At 35.6% G+C, this 18690-nt stretch overlaps 1 protein-coding gene and 1 non-coding gene across 3 annotated transcripts in view; one reads left to right on the plus strand and one right to left on the minus strand.

The window, feature by feature from the left end:
- LOC138690964 (acyl-CoA Delta-9 desaturase-like) overlaps window positions 1-18690 on the plus strand; it is a 477084-nt gene that overhangs the window by 328824 nt on the left and 129570 nt on the right. The gene's annotated exons all lie outside the window — the stretch shown is intronic.
- On the minus strand, window positions 9972-10043 carry TRNAY-AUA (transfer RNA tyrosine (anticodon AUA)). Its single transcript has one exon. It is a non-coding gene; the product is annotated as a tRNA-Tyr (tRNA).

Consider the following 18690-nt stretch of genomic DNA (forward strand, 5'->3'; position numbering starts at 1 on the left):
AACCCTTGTTTTCTACGGTTTTAGTAAATGGCGCTTGGCCCACTATGGTTCTGAACCCTTCATATGTTTATTATATTCCAGAATTTGATCTAAAAATCTATCCCAATATACAATAAATCAGACCTGAGCGCTATTAGCTCGACTGAGTCATTGCAGACCCTCTGAATTCCCCACTTCCTTGGCCGAGATAGGTTTTGGTGCGGAACTAGCCAACAGGAAGGTCAGTGACGGATTGTATCAGACTTTTAAGAAACTTTCGGCTCTTGCTGGTCGCTTAAGATCCACCCACTGATGCACAGAGCCTTAATCTGCGTTTCTTTGTAAGGTGGTTTAAGCGAAAAGGACATAGGCGGAGGTTTCTGCGTCCCTTCCATTTTTCCTCTTATGCCCAGGGCTGCAGTAAATAGTGTTAAAATTATAATTATTAATACGGGCATGTTAAAAATATAAAACCACAATAATATTTCAATTCATTTTATTTTTTAATGTTAAATATTAGACGCTGAAAAAAGTAGTGTGTTTAAATGTTGTATTTCTCCTATTTTTCATACACATAAGTTACGGGTTTTTTAATTGTCTTGAAAATCTTGTTAGATATTGTTGTATAGCCCTTCTCTGTTTCATTTAAGTCGGCGTCCATTTTTTAAATTATGTAATGATTTCATTTCTAATTCAGTGTTTATTTTTAGTTATATCTAAAATCGACATTATAACATTGTACAAAATTATAAATAATGACTTCCTTGCATGCAGTTTTGAACTTGCTGAACTTTTGTTCCGTTTACTTCATGCAATTATGGCAGAGATGTACTCAAAGGTAGGGCTACAAATCATCTGTCTTCATCATTACCTATGTTAAAAAATATAGTCCCATAAAAAACTGAAAATAAATATCTCTAACTATCTTGAATGAATGGGATGTTTGCCCAAGGAAGCTATAATTGTGTCGTTTGTGGAGATGTATGGCTTGTATGTTAACTTATGGTAATTTAAGTGTTGCTTTTTGCAATTATAAAGGTAACGTAGTATGATGCTGCAAGTATATTTAGAGATTGACACAGAAATACTCGTTTTCTTCTTCGAATTGTTTTTGCACGTCGCGTGGATAGTTTCGTAAAAGAGTTGATTACATTATACACATTGCATACATCTTTAAGATACAAACTACCTCGTTGCGTTTTGGGCTCAAGCGATAGCCCTCTCTGGCCAGAATAATCCAATCAATCAGTCAATCAACCAATCTTCGTTAACCTGAGCATGACATTGTCAAAGTAAAATAACATACACTACAATGTATAAATTAAAATAATAAAATAACAGATAAAATGAACAACGAAGCTCAAAAATAAAAATACAAGTGAAATAAACTAATTTCATTAAAAATATTAACACTACCATCAAGATATTACCTAGTATTGTAAATGGGATTGTCAACAAGCCATTTGTGCAACAAATTCTTAAATACATTGACATTTAAAGTGTGTATTTCTTGAGACAGTTTATTAAATAGTAAAATGGCTATCGAATTTAAAGTACTCTTCGACTTTATTGGTCTAACGTAAGGTTCAACCAAAATATAATTTTGTCTATTTGGATATTTTAGAACATCGGATTTAGTCTTCAAATCGTTTTAGCCCTTTTTTAATGTTAAGAATATTATTCTAAACATGTTAATTTCCTAGAGTGAACATTTTTTCACTTTTAAATAATGGCCTGCAATGAGCGTCATAAGGAGTTGGTGGTCAAAATTAGAAAATTGTAAAGTCTAAACTTTTGAGACAGCACTGCCACTACCCCATATGCAAGATTATAAGATAATATGCTATGGAAAAGAGCAAAATAGACATTTCTCAGATATATTTTTGGTATAAGAGTTTTAAACACTTCAAAAGATATTATATAACTCTTGACTCGTGATGGAATTTGTGGTGGAGAAAAACGTTGTATCTGGTATTCTCGGGATACTCCGGTTTCTCACTAACACTCCTACACTCTCCATCACACAATAGTTAAAAATAGGTTGAGTGAAGTCTTACGGTAGCAAGGATTCCCGATGCTGGTATAGCAAGGTCTTGGTACTCCGGGCCCTGGCACTTGTCAGGTACTAGTCCGAGGACGGGACCTGGCTATTTTAAGGCTGAAGCAGGATGGTCCACCTGTCAGAATCAGATTCACGGATGTCACCGTGTCAACCTGTCGCACTTGAATAATAATCATCGCACATATATAGGGCGCACATTGGGCCAAAGCATGCCTATGTTTAAGGATTCATTTCGGTTCCTCTGGTAGTTAAGTCAAACCAAACCAAGCCAAGCTACTACCTTAGCCAGTGTTGAGAAGGGAAGAGGTGAATATAGAAATTCGCTTCCATGGTAGGCATATTTTTTATATTTGTCGTCTTAGGTGGTGTAGTAGCTACTATCTAAGCATTGGATCAGAGTTTCACGAATTTAGGCCCAGCCGATGGCGATGGATTTTTAATGACGGAAGGCAAGTAATGCTGTTGTAGAAGCGTGACCTTGTTGAGATCGCTGAAAGCTGTGCGAGGATTTACATTTTTATATGTCACTCTTTGTATATCGCCCTAAAAATGGGTGTGAAATTATTTGCCGAATAAATGATCTGAAGATGTAAAAGACATATTATATAAGAATGTAATCGTGCTAATTTTTTTAAACAAAACATTATTTAAAGTGATGATAATTTACTGTTGTTTGCTTGTTGGTAATGGCTCCATATGTGGGTAGTTAAAAACTTTCTGGACTACTGTAGCCTCACAGTGTTGAGAATTCCATTGCTAAATGGGACGACTTCGTGGAAAATTCATTACCGTCCGTAATAGAATAAGTAATGATGATAATTATAGTCATCAAGGAAATGTTTTTTTTTAATCGATCGTTTAACAATGCTGTATCAACTGCTCGGTTATCTAGCGTCTGTGGAATTGGTGATAGGGATATTATATTCGGCTGTTTGAGTCCGAAGACTCGCCATGGAATTGCGTGATACTAGCCTTACAGTTGGGAAGAAGAACCTCGAAAAGAAAAAAATAAACCAGTCAGCCCAAACGGAATTCGAAGCGCAATTTCGAAACACTGGATCAGCCCTGTGGACGAAGAAATCATACATGACAAATGTTGAACATATTAACCACAAAAATATTGTTCACCTAGTCATACACGAGCATAATTAATCATAACCAGTGCTATAGTTGGACCGGTACGCCGGTCTAAATTAAAAACTCGCTATTACCGTACCGGAAAAAAAATATAGACTCGAAAATAAATTATGTTTAAATAGTCTTTAATACACTTTGAAATGGAAGATTTTAGCTATTTTAAGAACATTTTGATTTTGATATCTGGCATAAAAGTAGGACTAGCATCTCATAGCCTAAGGTACCCTGTGCTTAAACGCTAGTCCGTTCGTTGTTTTATTGAAAACCATGGTCTGGCACTTCAGGAGTAGTTGTGATTTCTTAATTTCGAGCTTGCATAATGCCGTGGTATTTTTATAATTAACACTAACTTTATGGCATGACGCCTCAAGAAATCTGCTGCACTGATTCGCTAATTTTAAAACTCGCTCAGGCGTAATGCTAATAGTTTGCTAGAGGAGGGAAATATTGTTGCTTTTCGTGCGTTCATGAATCTTGAGTCCAGTTACATATTATAGATTCTATTCCAATTTCAACTGAAGAATGTGAATGAGCATTACTGTAATGAACGATATCTGCATTAAGAAAAGAAATAGGCCTGCTCTTCTAGTAAACGAGTTTATAGGATTTTGTTTCTAAAATATTTTGGACCACCAATGTCAGCGTTTGATTTCTTGCCTTATATGCAATTTTGCCTCTGATTGAGGTTCTATCTGATATATAGGCCTACATCTATTATCAGGCAGTACATCTTACTTGACGATATGTGTCTGAGGAAGAACAATAATACTGTTTGTATGCATCTGAAGTCTGATTAGTGTAATATGTAGCTAATCGGCGATGTATGTAATGGAGGGGGAAAGGAACTAGCCACTCTACCATATTATTTCTTGGCCTAGTTTCCTCATAAATGATGCCTTGTTGGTATGATTTGTGAAGTTCAGACCTGTCTTCGGACAGTTGACTGAACAACAACAATATCCAATTGTGGCTGCGATCTGGAAGGAGATCTGGAGAGGCAGATGACGAAGAAATAACCTTGGGAAGGAAGTGCAGTACGAGTCCATTTATTTTTATTTTAGTAGATTATTTTACGACGCTTTATCAATATCTAATGTTATTTAGCGTCTGAATGAGATGAAGGTGATAATGCCGGTGAAATGAGTCCGGGGTCCAGCATTTGCTCATATTGGGTTGAGGGAAAACCCCGGAAAAAAACCTCAACCAGGTAACTTGCTCCGACCAGGAATCGAACCCGAGCCACCTGGTTTCGCTGCCAGACGCACTAACCGTTACTCCACAGGTGTGGACAGTACGAGTCCATATAGAGTCTAGTCTGACTAAGGAGATTTCGACAGTACTTCCTAAAATTTGTTTCCAAGTACAGCACTGATCATAACGTGACCTTAGCTGCGTCCTAAAGTTGTTTAAAGAGGTTCCTTACAACCAAGTAATCATTCTGAAGTCACTTCAGATACAATAACATGAAGGCATTTTGCAGGAGAACATTAGGTAGAAAATGTTTTGAAATAGAACGGAAGAAAATAATCTCATTTATCTCTGTACCTTCTCTGTATTGTTCCTAAGTTGAATTTTGATGTGGCGTAGAAATGACCTGTAAATTTTGTTTCAAGTTCTCCCTTTAAGCGGCTTTTTCAGGTAACTTAATTGAATATAAGATCTTCGGATTTACTAGCATTTCGAAAGAATTCGTTCAGAGATTTTTTTATAGCCCAAGGCCGTATTTGGATGTGATAGCAAGCATGGTAAATACTCTTACCACCAAAGATGATTTTATTTTAATTTTTACATGATATATGCAATGGAAAATCTGTCATTTAGGCTACCTTTTATTGGGAACTCACATTCCATGCGTGAATGTGAAATAATTTTTTTCAAATTTCTGACAAAAAAAAAAAAAAAGAAGAAGAAAGAAAGAAAGAAAGAAAGAAAGAAATAAAGAAGCATGTTACTGTGGAGTTATTTGTTAGTGAAACAGTTTGGCTTGAGAATGTTTATGAAAAAGAAAATTTGTCCCATTTTAGTTAACTTTTAAGGAATACCATCCGTTGATGGTGATCCAACAAGACTCACTTATGATTGCGTGGAGGCGGGACCGTGACGTAGTGCCAATGACGTAACAAGTATTATGTAATTTCCTACAAGACAGGCAGGATAAATAGCAGGTGTAAGATTCCTGTATTTGTTCAAGGTGAAACTCTTTGTCGAGACGTTACTAAGCGCTTCAGACTTTATCTCAGCCTTCAGCTATCCGCACTAAGCATAGCCTATGTTTTTGCTCTGTAGCTAATCTGTGGTATATCCGTACTTCTCGATTTACTATACAAATTATTATCAAAGTTATATAAATATTATTGTCATTAAATATAAATTACGTTCTCTTCTTTAGACTTCTAATTAAATGTATTCAATCGTTCCTTACGGATGTAGATATTCAACGTTTATACAGGATTATTCGCTAAATTACTTTGAGTAAGTAAAAATTCGTATCAACAAACATAAGCGAGTCAGTAACTTACAAATCAAGGTAGCGATGTACATTTTTTTTTTAATGAATCGCCTGAAACTGTCACCACTATAGTCACATCGCTGTTATTTCCGGCGTGACTCCTCCTCTTCGCCTACGTCTTAGGAAGTGAAGGCCCTATAAAGTCTTTGGTCCGTCCCAGGATTCTGTCGAGTAGAAAGACGAAACAAGACCTCTGCGCAAGTGGTATGTGGAAGGGCTAGGACCAATGACTGCTCTGGGGGGAGGGAGTGCTTGAACGAAGCGAGCAATCGCTTGCAGGAGGCAATAATTTCTATCTGAACTCTACTCTACCTTCTACCACGAGCATCTTACCACTTAGCCGACTCGAGCTGATGCTGCCCGCAATATACTCCGGCCCCGTATGCGCGAAGTTACTCGACAGGTTCCTGGGACGGACTATAGGTAGGTATTATCTTTCGCCATTTTTGTTCTTTCGTTGGCGAGGTACCAGACGAGGAATCTGTTTGCCGCACCGTTTAACATTATCATTTCGTAGTTCCTATGATAATAAATCAAATGTAATTTTTAGGATACATAGATAAATGTCAACGAAATCATAGAAAAAAATTCTAAATCAATTTTTTTTGGAAAGTGAGAAAAAAATTGTTAACTTCGAAATGAGCCGTCTAAAATAGATATTGACATGATAAGCGACAAACTTTTTTATCTTTCATGTTAGATAGGGGTCAAAACGAGAGAAATGTTTAGAAAGAATGGAAATTACTTTTTAAAGTGTGTGCTACTCAAAATCTTTACTGGTTTGCGAGTTGCGGTGAGTTAAAGAAATGCTTTTTTGGGCCTGGCGAACTTTTGTATGTAGAGTGACAACTTTCTGTTAGAACTGCGGATTCTCATAGAAATCATCGCTCTGATTTCAAATTTGTTTTCAAAATATTATCATTGCTTAAGGTTTTCGAGTTAATCGTGAGTTCTGAAATGTAATGACATAATGCGCATGCTCAGTATGAGTTTGTGCAATGTGAATAGTTGAAGTAGGATACATTAAATTGTGCTCTACGGAAGTCATTGTTTACAAAATAAATAAATTTTCCTTCATGGTTTTTAAGAGCACGAAATATGTTTAAAATAATACATTTCTTAAACATATTGAAATACAAATTTTATAGACATCATGAGAACATTTGTTTATTTTACAACGAAAGTTCTGCAAATCGAGTTTTCAGGTATAACTCCCTAATAACTAAGTTGATTTGAATAATTTCGAGGGAAAAATTGTTCCAAGGTAGGGTATCGAACCCGGGACCTTTGTTCAAACGTACCAACGCTCTACCAATTGAGCTACCCAGGAACTCTATCAGACACCGATCCGCCGTCACGTTCGTTAACAGAAAATCACAATTCTAGTCACAGAGTTAGTGTGCACTCTATGTTGGTTTGCTTGACGGTTGTCAGCCTACTTTGAGGTCTGTGGATATAGAAGGTAAAGTTGGATCGTTGTCTGATAGAGTTCCTGGGTAGCTCAGTTGGTAGAGCGTTGGTACGTTTAACCAAAGGTTCCGGGTTCGATACTCGACCCCGGACATTTTTTTTCCTCGAAATTATTCAACGAAACTTGTAATGGATAAACATCGGAAATTCTATATATAAAGAGATGTTGCATTTGTTAATGTTAAAAAATGTTTTGGTAGAGTAAATTGCAGAAATTATTAACTACATTAGCAAAATTGTTCATATTCTACAGCAAATTATTCTAAATAGTTGTAACTTATACACTTTAAGTTAAAATTGGAGATAAGTTATTGAATTTGAGAAAGATTTGTACTGGTGTCAGATATAATTATACAGTACAGCCTCTGAATGCAATTATAATAGAATTCAGGCCTGCAATACATGGCAATAAACCGAAATATGTATTTAGTTTAATTGATTTTTGCAGATGACTTAGTCTTACTAGCCACCTCGGACGATGATTTATTAAGATTAATCCATAATTTAACATTACCAATAGATAAATACTCTATGAAAATATCCCTGGCAAATGAAAAATAATGAGTTGTTGTGGCAAGGACCTTGTTTTGAGGAAAACTTGTATCAATGACGAAATTTTGTAAATAATTAATTCAAATATCTTGATCCCAAACTATGATTCATGGCGGAACTAAACATTGTAAAAAATAAATGCGATGAATGTATGAGCATCGTAATAATAATAATCTCTCCACCAAGTTTGCGGGCTGGTGTCTTGTTTTATCAAATGGCAGTTTTGTTATACTTTGTTGTCATAGTCCCGTTATCTAGAACTTTGCCAATTTTCTGATAGTGATAATCCGTCCTGCTCAATAACATTAAACTCTCCAATATCACGAAACAGGTGACGAACAACTGTGTTAGTTGCTGAAGTTGTCGTTAAGTCAGTTGAAGTGAAGCAGTATTTGAAACTCTCGTTGGTCACAGTATTTGAAACTCGTTTTACTCCTTCAGAAACGAAATACAGTAAACTAATTTCGGTAAACTGACATTCCCGTTACTGTCAGCGACGAGATAAGCAGAACATGATAGAGATACCATGTACTTTATGGAAAAACAGTTTATCTCACCTGGAACATGGCCTTGAAAGACTGTACACGAAGTAGTCTGTTGCCAAAAACTATGGGAAGAAGAAGGATAAATGTGGAAAAGATAAGTTACAGAAGTGAGAGGAAGTGAAAAGGTAAAAAAGAAGAGATATGTGAAATTACTGTAAAAAGAAGCTATAGAAGTAAGAAAAACGCAGAAATAAACAACGCGACTCTGAGGAGAAGTCATACAGCTATAACCGAGGTAAAGAAGAAAGATAACGGATTTTTTATGAAGATAAGAATAAGACGACTAAGAAGGAAAAGAAGAAGGGACTGTGATGGAAGTAATGAAGATGAGAAGGGTAGAAGGAAGACTGTTGTGTTAAGGAAAATAAACTACAGAAGATAAAAATAGTAGGCGGAATAAAATGAAGTGAAATTAGGGATGGTAGTAAGAAATCGGAAAAAAAAAAAAAGAATAGATGAAATAAAAAGTTACCGCGGAATTTTGATGAAAGGAAGTTATGAAAGGTAAAGGTAAAGTCATCCCCATTACAGGTCATGAAGTCCCAGGGGGTGGCGAGAGGTTAAGGCTCTCATTTGTATAGTCGTACAGATATTCGGCACCAGATGGCAGTCCTACGTGCCCACAGCCTTCAACCCCAAGGAAATGCCCATCGTAGAGGGGGACTCTTGGGTTAATGACACAAATCGAGTATTCATTACTAGAATACATAGTTATTTTACGATACGTGTTAAAAATTGAATTTTATTGTATGAATAGAGATGTTTGCCAAGCGAGGACGCAATAGCACTACGAACAAAATAAAATCAATTTAACATGTGTGTCGTCTACTGTTTTTAGACAACTGTTCGTCAGTGCTGGTTCAAAAAGAATTCCGCCGATCTATCCACTACTATATTCCCCCTCATTGTAATAGTGAAATTTCACCAATTGAAAGCAGGCGGTATAGTAGCTTTGTAGTAAAGCATTCGGTTGCAGATCGAGATGTTCCCGGTTCAAACCTGAGTGCCTATTTTTTTTATATAATTTCATCTAATTCTTAATTGTTCAATGTAGTTATCAATAGAATAGTTCAACCAATTTATTTAATTTATGTACTTAAAAACAGTCATTTTTAAAAGTAGGGCTGGCATTCTATGAACCGTTTAATTGATCGCTTGCGATGGTTGCGTGTGTCAATTGGTGAGGAAGCAATTGGCAATCGGTGAAAAAAAAATTGAAAGTCTGAGTTAAAATACTTTACGCACTAATGTTAAAAGTACTTTTCGCACACCACCGTATAACAGTGAATTTGTAATACCTTGCTTAGCGTTAAAAGATCTACTTTTATGAATGACTATCTAAATGTGGTCATACGTTCTTGGTAAGGTGAGGTTGATGAAAGAGAGGAACAAGGGATGTAGAAAACGAGAAAAATATATTGCCATCAATATTGTGTATAATAATAATAATAATAATAATAATAATAATAATAATAATAATAATAATAATAATAATAATAATCCGTGGCGCTACAGCCCATGATAGGTCCAGATCGACCAGCCGGCTGCTGGCCTCACGTCCATATGCCGAAACAGAGGTGGACGATCATCCATGGAGGTGTCCACAACTGTGGAGTAACGGTTAGCGCGTCTAGCCGCGAAACCAGATGGCCCGGGTTCGATTCCCGGTCGGGACAAGTTACGTGGTTGAGAATTAATATTTAAGGAGAAAAATTTGCTCCGGCGCCGGGGATCGAACCCGGGTCTTGGTTTTATGTACCAAGCGCTCTGACCACTGAGCTACGCCGAATTCAATCCACAGCACCGGACCGAATCCTCCTCCTTCCATGTTTCCCTTTGTGGTCTGACTCCAAGTTAGGCACATATATTATGTTGACGTATATGTCCAATGTCAACTGCCATTGTGGTGCTGTGGCTTGAATTCGGCGTAGCTCAGTGGTCAGAGCGCTTGGTACGTAAAACCAAGGATCCGGGTTCGATCCCCGGCGCCGGAGCGAATTTTTCTCCTTAAATATTAATTGTCAATATTACAGATATTATTCTGTAGGACACATTAATAAATCAATAATATAATATATATCTGGTTGAGATTTTTTCCGGGGTTTTCCCTCAACCCAATATGAGCAAATGCTGGGTAACATTCGGTGTTGGACCCCGGACTCATTTCACTGGCTGTTAATAAAGCGTCGTAAAATAACCTACTAAAAAATCCATGGAGGTATTGTGTGGTTAACACGATGATCCCCCCAGCCGTTATAGCTGGCTTTCGCAACCGGATTTCACTAACTATCGTAGCTCCCCAAGTGCATAACGTTGCTGGGTGGGCACCGGTCCCATACACTGGCCGAAATTTCATGACAAAATTTCTTCCCCCATGAGGACTTGAATCAGTACGCATTCCGTAACGCGAGTCCTAGACAGGATGCCTAGACCACGACGTCACTGCGCGGTACAGTATTGTATATTATTATTATTATTATTATTATTATTATTATTGTTATTATTATTATTATTATTATTATTATTATTATTATTTGTCATCTAGTCTGCTGTCAAAAATTATAAAACAGTTATATTACCGGTTGTTCTGTATGGTTGTGAAACTTGGACTCTCACTTTGAGAGACGAACAGAGATTAAGGGTGTTTGGGAATAAGGTTCTTAGGAAAATATTTGGGCCTAAGAGGGATGAAGTTACAGGAGAATGGGGGAAGTTACACAAAGCAGAACTACACGCATTGTTTTCTTCACCTGACATAATTAGGAACATTAAATCCAGACGTTTGAGATGGGCAGGGCATGTAGCACATATGGACGAATCCAGAAATGTATGTAGAATGTTAGTTGGGAGACCGGAGAAAAAGATCTTTGGGGAGGCCGAGACGTAGATGGGAGGATAATATTAAAATGGATTTGAGAGCGGTAGAATATGATGATAGAGAGTGGATTAATTTTGCACAGGATAGGGACCGATGGCGGGCTTATGTGACGGCGGCAATGAATCTGCGAGTTCCTTAAAGCTATTTGTAAGCAAGTAATTATTATTATTATTATTATTATTATTATTATTATTATTATTATTATTATTATTATTAATACCATAATTATTAAAATCAATGGTAAGACGACTTATGAAAGAAGAATAGTTAGAAAAGGTTGATACAAACAGAAGAAAATAGAGAATAAGCAAGGGAAATGGTGTCACAATTTGTAAATGTATCTGCGAATGAAATGTTTTGGTATTGGATATGTTAGTAAAGATACTTCGGCCCTTAATTTATTCTTTGATGTTGAGCGTCAGGTTTCCGATGACGAAGCCAGATTGCTGACTTGCTGGTCGGTGATCGAGGTGGCATGTATTTGTACTGTGAGAGAATTAGGAGTTTATAATTAATTTTTTACTACTTGAAGATTGAAATTTTTCACGGCAAGTGGCGAGGTGAGCGCCGGGCGTGTGCTTCTTGTCATTGGTGCAGCGCGTGTTTAAAATAGAACACACTCCCTCGTACGAGTATGTTGGCTGCTGTTCCGCTACTGTGCCGCCTACTGACAGGAGATATGGAGAGCGACTTCCGATTTCCGGGCCGCAGTCCTATCATCTCTCAAGGCATTTAATTAATGGTCATATTGTTTTCACGACAGGTGTCCCAGTCCCTGTACTTGGAGCGTAATGAAATCTGAACAGGGTCCTCTTCCACAAGAGTAACGCACATTATACGTAAATTTGCTTGTAACATGAACAAATAGGAAAATTTGTCATTTGTTTATTGTTATTCCATCCTTATTAGTTTCAATAATAATTGATATTTATCTGCATCGGACGTTTTCGCTCGAGCGCCAAGTAGTTCATAGCATAATCCGATAGGTAGCGCACATGCATGATAGGTAAAATTGTCACGAGCGATAAATCCTCGAACGGTATAAGCCGAGCGTTAGACATTCGTTCTTGTTACAGTGATGAACTGTGTAGTACCATCATAGATGTTTATCATTTCAAAACTTTGCAGTGTTTAACTAACCTCTCCATAGTACAACTACAAAACTTGCTTTAAAATGTAATATAAATGTTGTAGGTAAATGTCCCCCCCCCCACACACACACACACACACACACACACACACACACAGGAGTGATTTTGTTTTTGCCACATCTGATAGATGTTATTGGATGTAACTGTAATTATTATAAACGGAGAACACAATCACGATAATGCAAGAACTATATCAGGTTTTCTAGTAATAATAATAATAATAATAATAATAATAATAATAATAATAATAATAATTAGTGTATCAATCTTTGCGTCTGTAACTGTTGTGCAGCATGATTATTCGTTTTATTATATTTTCTGTGACGTTATCTCTGTGCTAATATTGTTATTAATCTACTGCTATGTCAATAATATTTTGTAAAACGTTTCTACATTGTCGCAGTATATAGGCGGAAGACTACGTATGGATCTATCATATTATAGGCTATATATGGTAAATCAAATATTGAATAATTATTAATTAGCAATAATAACTATATATCGAAGTTTTTCATACTATTTTATTTATAACTTCATGATCCTGTTTTGGTACGTTCAATTGACTGTTCCATTAAACGTTTGTCATAAACGCAGAAAATAAAGCCTTATTTTTACCGTGTGAGCAAAACATATGTGTATCTTATCTGTCGCCTTCCATACAAGATAAGACATGTCGGTGAGATGACCTTGTACTGTGCTTCTATTTATTACCGGTACGACCTTATCACGACCGATCGTATCTCACTCGAGGGTGCGACACTCGACCGAGTTCAAGCGAGTGATTTAACTTCAATGCAGCACTCTGATATTTATTTTGTTTCAGAAAATAATAAATTTAAATTACTATTTTAGTAAGTTACAGGGCTTAGACATTGCACATTTGCTTATTTTATTATTGTTCGAAAATCCATTTTAGGTACTTTAAAAGCGCATATACGAGTTTTATAGCCTCTATAAATATCTACGTAAGGGATAATATCCTGGTGTTATTATCAAATATTTTGGAAAAAAATATGTGCTATATATTTCACCCTTTAAGACTAAAACATTCGAAAGTTAAAATGGTTTTATTGCTAGGTGGTGGATTTTAGCATATTTACATGTTTTATTTCTTAGTTTTAAATCATGTAAGAGTACAGGAAAACAACGAGCTTTGTCCACTTTGGAAAACTGTTCAGGAGAGCAATTACGTCCATCTAGCATAGTCTATATTATAGTATAGTCTATAGTCTATCTTTTCTTCTATGTCCAATCTAAAATCTGTCATAGCACATACTTGTTAGTAGACAGTTCACATTACAACAATGTTTCATTCGTATGATTAAACTACATAGAATCTTACTCCACACATCATAACTCATTTTTGGAAGAAAATGAACACAACTCGGTCTTTCCTTGTACCATTCACTTGCTACCATTATATAAATGCATTTCAAGTTATTTGCAATCAATGGTCAAGATTTTATAGTGCATAAATACATATTTAAGGGGCTAAAGACATATTTTAGTTTCAAGCGCATGTAACACATATTTTGTTATTTTTTTACTAAGCTGATGCTTAAACCAAGAAGAGTACGGAAAGCTGGAAAGATGGAATACAAGTAAAAAGAAGGTTACACATAACTAATTTGGACATACAGGTAAAAAGAAGGTTACACAATTAATTTGGACATCCAGATAAAAAGGAGGTTACAGATTAATTTGGACATACAGGTAGAAAGGAGGTTACACATAATTAATTTGGACATACAGATAGAAAGGAGGTTACAGATTAATTTGGACATACAGGTAGAAAGGAGGTTACACATAATTAATTTGGACATACAGATAGAAAGGAGGTTACAGATTAATTTGGACATACAGGTAGAAAGGAGGTTACACATAATTAATTTGGACATACAGATAGAAAGGAGGTTACAGATTAATTTGGACATACAGGTAGAAAGGAGGTTACACATAATTAATTTGGACATACAGATAAAAGGAGGTTACACATAATTAATTTGGACATACAGGTAAAAAGAAGGTTACACATCATTAATTTGGACATACAGCTAAAAAGTAGGTTACACATAATTAATTTAGACATACAGATAAAAAGGAGGTTACAGATTAATTTGGACATACAGGTAAAAAGGAGGTTACACGTAATTAATTTGGACATACAGATAAAAAGGAGGTTACGTATAATTAATTTGGACATACAGATAAAAATGAGGTTACACATAATTAATTTGGACGTACAGATAAAAAGGAGGTTACAGATTAATTTGGACATACAGGTAGAAAGGAGGTTACACATAATTAATTTGGACATCCAGATAAAAAGGAGGTTACAGATTAATTTAGACATACAGGTAGAAAGGAGGTTACACATAATTAATTTGGACATACAGATAGAAAGGAGGTTACAGATTAATTTGGACATACAGGTAGAAAGGAGGTTACACATAATTAATTTGGACATACAGATAAAAGGAGGTTACACATAATTAATTTGGACATACAGGTAAAAAGAAGGTTACACATCATTAATTTGGACATACAGCTAAAAAGTAGGTTACACATAATTAATTTAGACATCCAGATAAAAAGGAGGTTACAGATTAATTTGGACATACAGGTAAAAAGGAGGTTACACGTAATTAATTTGGACATACAGATAAAAAGGAGGTTACGTATAATTAATTTGGACATACAGATAAAAATGAGGTTACACATAATTAATTTGGACGTACAGATAAAAAGGAGGTTACAGATTAATTTGGACATACAGGTAGAAAGGAGGTTACACATAATTAATTTGGACATCCAGATAAAAAGGAGGTTACAGATTAATTTGGACATACAGGTAGAAAGGAGGTTACACATAATTAATTTGGACATACAGATAAAAGGAGGTTACACATAATTAATTTGGACATACAGATAAACAGGAGGTTACACATAATTAATTTGGACATACAGGTAAAAAGAAGGTTACATATCATTAATTTGGACATACAAATAAAAAGGAGGTTACACATAATTAATTTGGACATACAGATAAAAAGGAGGTTAGACATGATTAATTTGGACATACAGATAAAAATGAGGTTGCACATAATTAATTTGGACATACAGGTAAAAAGGAGGTTACACATAATTAATTTGGACTTACAGGTAAAAAAGGAGATAACACATAATTAATTTGGACATACATATAAAAAGGAAGTTACACATAATTAATTTGGACATACAAATAAAAAAGAGGTTACACACAATTAATTTGGACATACAGATAAGAAGGAAGTTACACATAATCAATTTGGACGTACAGATAAAAAGGAGGTCACATTAATTTGACATGGGTAAAAAGGAGGTTACACATAATTAATTTGAACATACAGATAAAAAGGAGGTTACACGTTACTTTGAGTATAACTGTAGTAATGTAATAACATTATTGGTTCTGAAACAGTCATGTAGTTTATTATTAGTAGCTGCTGTTAGCGAATGATGTATTTTCGTCTTGCGTCAACCATGCAGTAACTTACACTTGGCAGCAGCGCGTGATACCTACATTGACTGCTCGTGAGATGTCTTTAGCCGTGGCGCAGGCTATAGTAAGACTATATCATAATAAAATTTATGTATTCGTTTCATCATTCATGCACACGGTCATTGTGGATTAGATGCAGTCCAGTTCTGAATCCGCCATCCTCAATAAACATAAATACAAAACATTTTACACAATATGATAACACGCCCGCTATTCTAAATATTATGACAATAAAAATTATACACAATAATAAATTCACCCCAACCTCTACCTTTCATTTAACTGTTTCTCCTAAAATTACATTCTCTCTCGACTCTGTAATTCACGTAATGCTATTCTATTTGAACATTCACTGTTTTCGTAATCTTACACTTATTACATTAATATGCTAGTCAAGCTAATCTCTACTCTACTCATCTACTCTAAAATAGCGTGAACGATTCTCGATGTCCATAACATAATATATTTTGCGAAACAGAAAAATAAATTTGCATATTTTACAAGAATGTTTTAGTAATTTGTAAATTGAGTTCTAATTTCGGTGCAGTGCATCTCCTCTAGGCTTACCATATAATCTTGAGAGATGAACAGGACAAATTTGCCAAAAAAAGCAAATTTTTTTTTAGAGATCGTATATCTTATAACTTATAATATGATTAAAACGGCCACTTAAAGCTGCAAAATTGGTATTATTGTTTATTTTATATAGGTTTATGCTAAATAATTGTATGTAAGTATACAACAAATGAAAATCATAAAAAATAAACTTAACACAAAGATCAAAACAATTAGGGTGAATTACTTTTAGTGTCAGGATTCTAGAAGGAAGCATGCATGAAAAATCTAAGCAGTTATGTTACCATAGTTTACTTGTAATTAGAAAAACTATTTCACCCGCCATATTTCTGCCTACAGACGACTAAATATTCTGAGGCATTCACTCACAATACGATTGAGCGAGTATCATAGAGTCAGAAGTGCCTAACTCACAGTTTAAAATTCACTCTTCGTCTAGAAACTCGGGATTATTTCAAACTGGTAACTTCTTAAAGTGGTTTGTAAATTTTCAAAATATTAATTCTATTTAAATTATATTCCAAAGTAATTAAAAAATGTACTGTATAACTAGATTCGGAATTATGTTTTGAAATGTATTTATTGGAAATCGGATGATTATGACATCTTTATAAAAATGCGGACATTTAACATATTTTAAAAAATAAATACGGACATGTTCTACTAAATACGGACATATGGTAACCCATATCTCCTTTCTCTCTCTTCTTGAAGATGAGACTTTTAACCTGCTTTGCCATCGCCTTTGTGTTATGTACAAACAAGTGACATTCAGAAGTAGCGGCAATCCCTGATTATTAAATCAACATGAACTTATTGACCATGTGGTGCAAGACCATCACTTAAGACAAGCAGGAGAAGGACACGTTCTGTACTCAGCCTTGATGAGAGAGAGAGCTTTTCATTTATCTTCCGGAAATTGAACGTGGAAAGACTGATATACATACTTGTTAAGAATACAGATTATAGAAGTTTCAAGTCCTTCGGCATGGCTCAAGTGGCAAAGTATCTGGCCACAAAAAAAAAACGTGGGAACCGTTTCAGGCATGATTTTTGTACGTCCTGTAAAAGATAAGACAGGATAAAACTGAACTGAACTGTAATGTATGTATGTATGTATGTATGTATGTATGTATGTATGTATGTATGTATGTATGTATGTATGTATGTATGTATGTATGTACGCTATGTAGTCTGCCTCGGTAACGTAGTCGGTATAGCGCTGGCGTTCTGTGCTCGAGGTTGCGGGTTTGATCCTGACCCAGATCGATGGCATTTAAGTGTGTTTAAATGAGACAGGCTCATGTCAGTAGATTTACTCGCATATAAAAGAACTCCTGCGGGACGAAATTCTGGCACACCGGCGACGCAGATTAACCTCTGCAGTTGCGAGCGTCGTTAAATAAACCATAATTTAATTTTTTTTGTATATGTGTATGTATTTTTAGTAGGTTATTTTACGACGCTTTATCAGCATTTCAGGTTATTTAGCGTCTGAATGTTATGAAGGTGATAATGCTGGTGAAATGAGTCCGGGGTCCAGCACCGAAAGTTACCCAGCATTTGTTCATATTGAGTTGAGGGAAAACCCCGAAAAAACCTCAACCAGGTAACTTGCTCCGATCGGGAATCGAACCCGGGCCACCTGGTTTCACGACCAGACGCGCTAACCGTTACTCAATAAGTGTAACTCTTCCTGAATCACCCTGTATATTGACGTTTGTCATCCCGCATGTTTACGCTACAAAGTTTGCAAGTAATATATTTCCCATTCACTTCAAAACACTCTCCTCCAAATTCTGTCACAAATTGATGCTTCTTAGATCCCGTTTTCTTCGTCACGATGTACTACAGATGCACTATCTATGTAGATAAGTAGCGTACTGACGGGTAGTTACAAACTGTATGTGCATGGATAGGCAACTCGTGCTCTCAAAGTGTGAACACAACTTGAGTGCAGGTAGAACAGACTTTGTATTAGCTGTAGTGCATGTATGCCGTTCTTGCAAGACACAAGTTTACTCGCTTCTGCAGTAAGTAGCGGCTCGTTTTAAGTGAAAAACAATATAATACCCAGATCATTTCCCTTCAGTAATGAGTCGAAAGAGAAAGATTCTTTTTATTAAGAAGGGAGGTAAAGCTTGTATTATGTTCTATTGCACTTTCTTACGCACAACATTTTATGTTACAAATAATAAAACACAGTGAAGGTTTTAGTAAAGAAATACTGTCTAGATATGCTTTAGATTAGCTAAAGGTAAAAATGGATATCAACAAGATGAGACTGATA

Source organism: Periplaneta americana, chromosome 16 (genome assembly GCF_040183065.1).
Source record: "Periplaneta americana isolate PAMFEO1 chromosome 16, P.americana_PAMFEO1_priV1, whole genome shotgun sequence".
NCBI lineage: Eukaryota > Metazoa > Arthropoda > Insecta > Blattodea > Blattidae > Periplaneta > Periplaneta americana.